Source organism: Rana temporaria, chromosome 11, assembly GCF_905171775.1.
Source record: "Rana temporaria chromosome 11, aRanTem1.1, whole genome shotgun sequence".
In the NCBI taxonomy this organism is placed as follows: Eukaryota; Metazoa; Chordata; class Amphibia; order Anura; family Ranidae; genus Rana; species Rana temporaria.
In genome coordinates, this window is record NC_053499.1 from 35,820,125 (window position 1) to 35,830,599 (window position 10,475).

Below are 10,475 nucleotides of genomic sequence, written 5' to 3' on the forward strand. Positions count from 1 at the left end.
GTAAGTGTCTTACACCGTCGGATCTTAGGCTGCAATTCCAGGCCGGCCGTTAGGTGGTGCTTCCGTGTCTTTTACGCATCGAATATGCTAATGAGCATTTACGCCGATTCAGAAACGAACGACCGCCCAGCGCATTTTTTTTACGTAGTTTGCGTTCGGCTTTTTCCATCGTAAAATTACCCCTGCTATGTGCGGCGTATCCTATGTTAAGTATGGCCGTCGTTCCCGCGCCGAGTTTTGAATTTTTGACGTAGTTTGCGTAAGTCGTTCGCAAATACGGATGGACGTAATTTACGTTCACGTCAAAACCAATGACGTCCTAGCGACGTCATTTAGAGCAATGCACGCTGGGAAATTTTACGGACGGCGCATGTACAGTTCGTTCGGCGCGGGGACGCGCCTGATTTAAATTTTACACGCCCCCTACCCGCGGAATTTGAATTCCGCCGGGGGATTTACGATACGCCGCCGCAAGTTTACAGGCAAGTGCTTTCTGAATAAAGCACTTGCCTCAAAAACTTGCGGCGGCGTAACGTAAATGAGATAGGTTACGCGGATCTAAAGATCCGCTCACCTATCTGAATCTGCCCCACAGTATACATACACACAGAATACACATACACACACTGAAAAGGTACTGGAGAGGCAGGGCAGCTATAATCTTGGGAATTTTTAAAAACACAGATTTTTACATACTGTCCCTGGTTTTACTGAGGCTGGCAACCCTGATGGGGGCCCCCTAGTGCCATCGGGGACTCAGGCAGTGCCCGAGTGCCCTGCTGGTAACCTGTAGAAATTTTCAAACGTCGCCTATGGAGATTTTTAAGGGTCAAAGTTTGTCGCCATTGCACGAGCGGGCGCAATTTTTGAAGCATGACATGTTGGGTATCAATTTACTCTGCGTGACATTATCTTTCACAATATGGAAAAAAACTGGGCTAACTTTACTGTTATCTTATTAATATTTAATTTTAAAAAAAGTTTATTTTTTCCTGAATAATTGCACTCGTAAAACCGCTGTGCAAATACGGTGTGACATAAGTATTGCAACGACCGCCATTTTATTCTCTAGGGTGTCTGAAAAAATATATATAATGTTTGGGTGTTCTAAGTAATTTTCTAGCAAAAAAAAAATTATTTTAACTTGTAAAAAAGTCCTTAAGTGGTTAAAAAATAAAAAGTGAAAATCGAACTCTCCTATAAGCATTATTTACTCCACTTTGCTATTAAACCCCCTAGTCACAATTTAGTAGATTTTTTTTTTACTAAGCTTGTAAAGTATGTGCTGAATTCTCGCTGTCCCACCCGGAGAAATACAATGGGCTGTTTTACAATCATGGTCTTTTCAGTTCCCAGGAGCTCCCATCCCCCAGCTTGTACACACAGCTTGTACTTCATATGAATTGCATCTTGTATATAGAAATCAGTGAACGTATAACTGCAAATGTAATCAGAATGCGATGCCTTCTCATTTCCAGTGCTACTCTATCTTTTCTGCTTACAGTCTCCTGAATGACAGCACTACAGTCTGCTCTATGCACTGCAGCAAATCAGCTGGACCCCAAAGCAATACCTTGTGTTGTCTTATCCTCTCTCTGGCTTTCTCTTCCTGTCATGCTTGTTCTTGCTGGGGAATCTATTCCTAACCCTGTCATTGGATCCCAGCCACAAAGTCCCAGCCCAGTGCTTCTGGAAATGTGACACCCGCAGCCTGTGCATAGTGCAGCTCCTTATCTCTTCCTTACATACGCAATACAAAAGCTGCTCGCTTGCTGTTGTTAACTATGGCGACTGTGATAAAAAGAGTTTTTGACTTTCTTTTGTAGTTTTACACTGGCAGCGGACAAGCTTGGTTCACACCAGTTGGGTTGGAGGACATACCAGATGTTCCTATGTTGGAGGGACAGTCCCTCTTTAGAAGAACATATCTTGCAGATGTTTAGTGGGACAGTCCCTCTTTTGGAGGACATACCATACAGATGTACACAACCTACTTCAGAGGGACAGTCCCTCTTTGGACGAACATATCATACAGATGTACCTACTTCAGAGGGACAGTCCCTCTTTGGAAGAACATATCATACAGATGTACCTACTTCAGAGGGACAGTCCCTCTTTGGAAGAACATATCATACAGATGTACCTACTTCAGAGGGACAGTCCCTCTTTTGGAGTACATACCATATAGATTGTTTTGAAGGATATACATACAGATGTTCCTACTTCAGTGGGACAGTCCCTCTTTTGGAGGACCAAAAAATGAGGTATGTTCTGAAATTGACACCATCCCTAAACAATGATAGATACAAAAAGACCACTAGGGGACGCGTGCTGCTGGCGCGACACCGGAGCCAATTTGCGTGGCCGCGATGTAGGCCAGCCACCCGCGATCGATCCTGAAAGAGACAGAGCAGGGATCTGTCAATGTAAACAGACAGATCCCTGTTCTGTCAGGGGAGGAGAAACATATCTGCTGTTCCTAGTGATTAGGAACAGCGATCTCTCTCCTCCTCCAGTCAGTCCACTCCCCCCACAGTTATAAACACCTTCCTAGGGAACACTTAATGCCTTAATCGGCCCCTAGTGTTAACCCCTTCCATGCCAGTGACATTTATACAGTAATACAAATGTTTTCTTTGAAACAAGAGTAAATAAAGAGAATAAAAAAACATGTAGCGGACCGGTCGAGGGGTGGAGCGAAGGCATAGGTGTGCGTAGCCTATTGAGTGAGTGAGTGAATAACTTGTATAGCGCTACAAATGCGAACTAAATCGCCGTAAGTCGCTTATTTCCATCCAGTGGCATCCTTATCCTTCAGAAGAGATGAGTCTTAAGTTTTTTCCCGGGAGGCCCGATGGTTTTCTTCCATGCAGATGTTTGTGGGCAGAGCGTTCCATAGCCGTGGTCCTTGGACTGCAAATCTTCGTTCTCTCTTTGATTTGTAGCGGGACTTGGGGATGTGGAGAAGGTTTTGGTTGGTTGGTCGGAGAATTCGATTGGGGGTGTAATGCTTTATTTTCTCGCAGTATTGAGGAGCATTTCCTTGTGTGCACTTGTGGGTAAGACAGATGGTCTTGAATGTGACCCTATCCTTTACGGTTAGCCAATGAAGGGTCCTCAGTGAAGGGGTGATGGATTCCCAGGTCTTTTTCCCCGTTACCAGTCTGGCTGCTGTGTTCTGGATGACTTGTAGACGCGATATCTGATATTTAGGTAATCCAATATAGAGGGAGTTTGCGTAGTCGAGCCGGGAATTGATGATAGTTCCAACTACTACTGCTATGTCTTCTTCTGGGATGAAGGGGATGAGTTTACGCAGCAGTCGGAGGAGATGGTGGGATCTACTGATCAAATTTGTGCATCCATCGACATTTCAGAATCAAAGATGACTCAGAGACTTTTGACTTTGGTGCTTGGGGTGATCAACTGTCCGAGGATAGTGGGTGGTGTCCATGAAATCTCAGCTTTTGTCTTTCGGTTTGCGTGGAGGAGAAGGAGTTCTGTCTTGGATCCATTGAGTTTGAGGGAGCTCTCGGTCATCCAATCATCAATCAACAAGAGGCATTTTTCCAGACCGTTATATTGGTATTTTTTCCCGGGGATGCGAAAGTAGAGTTGGGTGTCGTCCTGTTTACTGATGATTTTGAGGAGTGGGTGGAGGTAGATGTTGAATACCACGGGTGACAGGGGTGATCCTTGAGGGACTCCGCAAGAAATTGTGCGAGTTTCAGAGGTGAAGGCTCCTAGTTTCACTGTCTGGGAAAGATTTTCTAGGAAGAATGCGAACCAAGGTAGATCTGTGTCTGTGACTCCTACTACTTCTTTAAGGCAAATGAGTAGAGTTTTGTGGTCTACAGTGTCAAATGCCGCACTGAGATTCAGCAGCACCAGGAGACATGACTCTCCGTCATCTGCTGCTTCGAGGGCATCATCCCATATTTTGAGAAGTGCTGTTTCAGTGCCATGGCCTGGGCAGAAACCTGATTGGAGTGGGTCCAAGAGTTTGTGTGTGTCCAAATGGAGTTGTAGCTGTTGTACTACAGCTTTCTCAATAATCTTGGAGATGGTGTTCAGGCTTGTTATCGGTCTGCGATGATTTGGGTCTTTAGGGTCGAGGTTAGGTTTCTTTAGGAGGGGCTTGATTATGCCTTGCTTGAGGGAGATTGGGACAATACACTCTTTGAATGATTGGTTTACGAGATGTGTTATGGTGGGTGCCAAGATACCTGTACATTCTTTCAGGAGTTTTGTAGAAATTATGGCATTTGGTGATGTGCTATCTCTGAGGCTTCTGATGATGTTTTTGGTGGTCTTGGGGGTGATCGGGATCAGCACAAATTTGTCGGTTGTATAATGTTTGTATTGTCTTCCTCTTCTTGCTGTGGCCGAGTAAGGTTGGTTGTTTTTTTCTGTTGAATTATTGCCCGAATGTTTTCAATTTTGTCGATAAAAAAATCTGAAAGCTCATTACAGAATTCTTGAGTTTCATTTGCTGGAGGTTCTAGGCAGATGGGGTTCATAGTCTGAACGACTAATTTGAAGAGTTCGCGGTGACGGTTTATGGCTTTTGAGATGATGTTTCAGAAATTTTATTTTTCTGCTTTGTGGTATTTATTAGTGAGTGCTTTGTAGTTTGTGCAGTTTTCCATTGTGGGTTTTTTTCTCCAGGCTCCTTCAGCTCTTCCAGGAGTATGCTTGTAATCTAAAGTACTTGCATATCAAAGCGTGTTTTCCCATTGAAGTCAATGGAAATTAAAATAATTTGTTCTGCATTGTCTTCAATGGGATGCAATACCGAATGCGGCCAGAGGTGGGGGTGCCAGAGAGAGCCGAAAACATCCGAAAAGGCCAGAGGACACTTCGGCTCGTTTCCTGCGTCCCTGTACCTCAGGCCAAATGAGGTACTGCAGGCCAATGGTTGGCTTTTCTCGGCTCCTGCGCCCCTGTACCTCAGGCCAAATGAGGTACTGCAGACCTATTTTCAGCTCTTCTCGGCTTCTGCGCCCCCATACCTCAGGCCAAATGAGGTACTGCAGGCCTATTTAGCTTGAATTCTGCTCGTCTTGCGAGCCAAAACTCGCAAATCGAGTCAGAATTTAAAAAAAAAGGTTGCTTGTAAATCAAAATCCTCTCAAACCAAGTTACTCTTAAACCAAGGTTCCACTGTGCTTGTCACATATATAGTACTTTGTCTGCCACATCATTATCTTGGGAAATGTGAAATGTTGTTTTTCCAGGTCAAAGTTCAAACTGATTAGCCAAGCAAAGGAAAGTGTGTGTGTGTGTGTGGGGGGAGGAGGAAATAAAAACAAATCCCATATTAATGGTTGTGCTCTGTGTTGAAAACAGAAGCCTACAATGCTAACAGTGCCCATATTGTGGTATTCACAGTCCACCCTTTGTAAACAGTTTAATTGAGTTCTACATTTGTACGTTGCTACATTTGTACGTTGTCGAGTTTCTTTCCATTTATGCAGATTGTTTAATGCTGAAACCTCAGTAGGTTTAGTCAATGGAACCCTGTGTGTGAGGTAGTTAAGTCATAATATATTGTGGTCATTTAGATATATTTTTGAGCGTTAGAGCAGGAAGGTCCTTAGCAAGTAGTAGTTTTATTGGAGCAGAAACCATAAATCAGCTTGGCAAACAGACAAACTAGGAGATAATTCAGCTGTCATTGTTTATAGTAGATCTGCATCTCCAAAACGTATTTTCTTCTGCCAATACAGCTTCTCTTTTTAGGGAGCATCAAAACACATTTGTGTTTACATATATTGTACATTTTCATTGAATTTTTTATTTTATTTTTTCTGTGTGAAGAATAGCTGGTTGTTAGGCAGCGGGTCGGGAAACTGGCCCCTGCGTTCTTAACAACATCAGCTGAAATGTTAAAAAAACAACGTCAGCAATAGAAAATGTCAGGTCTGGTATGGATTCTAAGGGGAACCCCACACCAAAATCCCCCCCTAAAAAACGGCCTGGGGTTCCCCCCAAAATCCATACCAGACCCTTATCTGAGCATGCAGCCCAGCAGGTCAGGAAAGGGGGGCAGAAAACAGAACATGCAAACTCCCCCCCATGTTGACGGCATGTGACCTGGTATGGTTCAGGAGGGGGGAGCTAGCTCCCCCTCTTTCCTGGCTGGCCAGGCTGCATGCTCAGATAAGGGTCTGGTATGGATCTTGAGGGGGACCCCCACGCTGTTTTTTTTTTTTTTTTTATTGACGCAGGTTTTTTTTTTTTAAACAGTGGGGCCGGTAATTGCAACCGTGAGTCAATTTCAATGGGATTTGATATTTTTTTTGTTTTTTCTTCAGAAATAGAATTTTTGCTGCAGTATGTGCTATGCATGCTACAGATGCTCCAATTTACAGGCAGACTAAGGGGACACCCAGGCACTATATTTAAGGAAATGTTCCATTTTTATTGGGGTTTCCAATTTTAGGCTACTTTCACACCGCAGCGTCTGTATTTTTAGCGGCGCTTTACCGTCGTTTTTGTGGCGCTAATCGCCTGCTAGCGGGGTGCTTCTAACCCCGCTAGCAGATGAAAAAGGGTTAAAACTGCCCGCAAAGCGCCGCTGCAGTGGTGCTTTGTCGGCGGTTCGGCAGGGGTGCTTTAGGAGCGGTGTATACAAAAAAAACAAGTCAAATCACATTTAAATTGACTCGCGGTTGCAATTGCCGTCACCCAGCTATTTAAAAAGAAAATAAAGGGAAAAAAAGGCGTGGGGGTCCCCCCCCCAGGCCATACCAGGTCCTGGGGGCCCTTTTAGAGAGAGGACACATTGGAAAAGACTCTGATGCTGGGAAACATGGAAAAAATGGAAGTTGGGTAGATGGCATCATTCAAACAATGAACATGAAGTTAAGCAAGCTCTGGGAGGCAGTGGAGGACAGAAAAGCCTGGCGATCTGTGGTCAATGAGGTCACAAAGAGTCAGGCCCCGTACACACCATAGAATCCATCCTCAGATAAATCCCAGCAAATGGGTTTCAGCGGATAGATCCTATGGTGTGTACACGCCAGCGGATCTGTTTCCGCGGATATATCTCCCCTGGGATGGATTCCAGCAGATCGAATATTCGCTGACATGCAAAACATATCCATCTGCTGGAGTCCATCCCAACGGATGGATCCGCTGGTCTGTATAGACTCACCGGATCCATCCGTCCGAAGGGATCCCCCGCATGCGTCGCAATGATTAGACGCATGCGTGGAATTCCTTATATGACAGCGTCGCGCACGTCACCGCATCATAATCGCGGCGACGGCGCGACACGTCATCGCCAGAGGATTTCGGCGCGGATTTCAATGCGATGGTGTGTACACTCCGCATAGAAATCCGCGGAAATCCTCGAGAGGATTTATCCGCGGAAACGGTCCGCTGGACCGTATTCGCGGATAAATTCTATCGTGTGTATGGGGCCTTAGAAACTACTAGAAAGATAGAGAGAGAGAGATGCAGGGGAAAAGTAAACTTGTCCATGGGGTCCTTTGCAGCGATGTTAGGGATGATAACATTTGGAAGTTACCCAGGGTCACCCACTCTCTGATAGAGCCCTAGTTCTCCCCTTGAACATCCAAATTGTGGTTAAGGATCTTCTCAAACCCCGTAATTCTACAGTATAGCAGTTTCTGGGGCTAGAATGTGCTGTGTGACAGCATTTGCCAACAGATTCATCAGCAGAACTTCAGGTAAAGAGAAGTAAGGTGGTAGACTGACAAGTGACAATCATACGATCCATTGATTCCTAATTGGGTGTGTTTAATGTATTGGGTGTATGGCCTATTACTATGTGCCTGCATTGGAATGCTGAAGCGTGTTCACATAGATGTCAACCTGGGAGAAAGGTTTATAGGGCAATAAGAAAGAGGCACCCGCCGTTGCAAAACCTACGTGTGGTTAAACAGTTTAAGGGTCATGGTCTCACGTGCCCCATTAAATGGCGAATTACAAATGCACTCAGTTAAAAAAATGTTGAGCAGACATTGGAATTTCTACAGTGCACTTAAAGGATAAGAACAGATGGCAAGAATCACTTTCAAGATGTTAGAGAAGTGGTACTATGCACTAAGCATGCACGCATAATAGTATACATTAAAAATTATACCCAGCATACAAGACAAATGAAAAGTTGTAATGTGCAGTGTCCATTCATACCGAATATGTACAGATACTAAGAATTACACCCAGTATATAGAAAAAGAAAGTAGCACTCCATACATACAGAATAAAAACAGATAGTGAAATGTATGCACTGCACAGAGAAATACATAAAACTTTATCCAGTACAACAATAAATAAATACGACTGAATTATGTAAATGTTGTAAACCCTTTTAGTAACATTACCAAAATTGATTTTGCCAACCTATGACCAGATCAGAATGTCTTGCAAAATATGGTCATTGGAAAGTGAGGTTGGAGTGAGTTGACATGAGTGTGTTCAATAACCTTCGGGTACTGACTGTTGTAGGTTTTGCTTTGCTAAATTTGTCACCCTTTCTGGGAAAAATACTGGCCTTTTTATCTCTTTTCTATAAACAGTGGCCAGGGGACAACCCTATGCCTTGCCTGCCAACTGACTGCACAAGCTTTATGCCACGTACACAGGACCGTTTTTCATGTCATCGAAAAAACAATGTTTTTCTCAGCGTGATTCCTCTCAAGCCTGCCTTGCATACACACGATCGTGAAAAAAAATCCTCAAGCAAAGCGCAGTGACGTACAACACGTACGACCACACGTATGAAGGCACTATAAAGGGGAAGTTCCATTCGAATGGCTCATGAGCGTCCGCTGAAATTTTTTCAGGGAGGGGCGCTTCGGCAGCGGCGATACACAGTCGCATTTAACCCTTTCTTCAAACGCTAGCAGGGGTTAAACGTGCCCCACTAGCGTCAGAATAGCGCAGCTAAAACGATGGTAAAGCGACACTTTTTAGCGGCGCTTTACCGATAACGTTGCCAGCTGGCAGTTTGAAATAGCTTGAGATAATTCATCTTCACTCCATGCCCATATAAAGAGCGAATGTACAGACCCCCCCTTCAGCACAGATGGACCCTCCTCCCCCCACCCCATTCAGTACCTCAGATCAGCCATCAGTGCGGCACAGGCACAGCAGGTTCCCTCCCCCTGTGTACACATAAAAACTGGCGGGGGAGGTGGCTTCACTCTGCTCGCTGTGCCTGTGTGACATCCGGCCCGGGACCGCTCAGACAGCCCGCAGCGGCAAAACTCTTCAAAACCTTCTCGATTTTCCAGGGGGGGTCAATTGCCCCCCCTTGCTCTATGGAGCGGACGCCCATGCCTGTGCTATCTCCATTACGAACGCTAGTTTTACCAGAACGAGCGCTCCCGTCTCATAACTTCTGAGCATGCACTTTTTTTCCCCCTCATTAAAGTGTACACACAACCGTTTTTCATGACGTAAAATAGAACGATGTGAAAAACGACAAGAAAAAATAGAGCATGTTCTAAATTTTTTAACGCCCATTTGGAGCCTACACATGACCGTTTTTCACAACCAATTAAAAAAATTGCATTTTTCCCATCATGAAAAACGGTTGTGTGTACGCGGCATTAGTGTTCACCTTTTGTATTTGCTTTAGGCCCCATAGTTCTGTTGAGATACCTTTACCACCCAGTATGCATATGGGCATATGGTGCCCGTTTTTTTTTTCGGCCCCACTGTGCTTGATTTGCTAAAGTCAAATAGACTGTGCATTTTGCAGGTACAGTTGCACTCTTTTTTCCCCAGAGCAATGTGGGGAAGCTCCGCTGATTTCCATCATCCAATCACGTGCAAGCAACGATTCATTTTGTTTGTTTTCCTTGCACCTGAATGGGTATTTTTTTTTACAAATCATAGCTGGGCTACATTCACTAATTTTATTTTTGAAAATTTTATTTTCAAAGTCCACAGTCTTTATTAAATCTACCCCATTTTATCTAAACCTGGTGCCTACAAAACATGCTGCATTCATAATGCTTACCAGTCATTCCCAACACAGACCGCTGACCGATAAGAATGAAATGATCCAGGCATTCTAGTGAAGCAAGATAAGTTATATTAGTATGAAGTGAATGGCAGCCATGGAAAATATTTAGCACAACTGATAATCATAAGATCTGGCTTACATCTTGCTGTCTGCATCTTTACTCTCTTAATAAGCTCAGAATGTGATTCTGTACACAGAGTTAAAAAAAAAATTAAAATGGAGTTGATTTAAAATAAAAGCTTGATGACAACAGGGTTACTGAATTGTTTGTCACAGGAGATATAATTATTTGGAGAATAAAAAGACTGTTGAGAATCATATGCATGGTATTAAAGGGTTAAATTATATCAGATCTAAAGCCTTGATTACTCTCAAATGCTTTGAAAGTAAAGCTGAAACACCTTTCACCTAGTTGTACCAACATAATAATTTTGACTCTTCACCTAGTAACCTTTAGCTAATGACATCACTT

The 10,475-nt window shown here is 43.9% G+C and overlaps 1 protein-coding gene across 3 annotated transcripts in view; it reads right to left on the minus strand.

The window, feature by feature from the left end:
- Positions 1 to 10,032, minus strand: part of BBOX1 (gamma-butyrobetaine hydroxylase 1) — a 97,368-nt gene extending 87,336 nt beyond the window's left edge. For 2 of the 3 annotated variants that reach the window (XM_040328351.1, XM_040328349.1), the window contains exon 1: positions 1,574 to 1,678. The gene's annotated coding sequence lies outside the window, so the exon portion shown is untranslated. Of the gene's footprint in view, positions 1 to 1,573; positions 1,679 to 9,997 lie in introns of those variants that run through there. The other variant, XM_040328350.1, reaches the window with a different exon arrangement.
- Between the last annotated feature and the right edge of the window lie 443 nt (positions 10,033 to 10,475).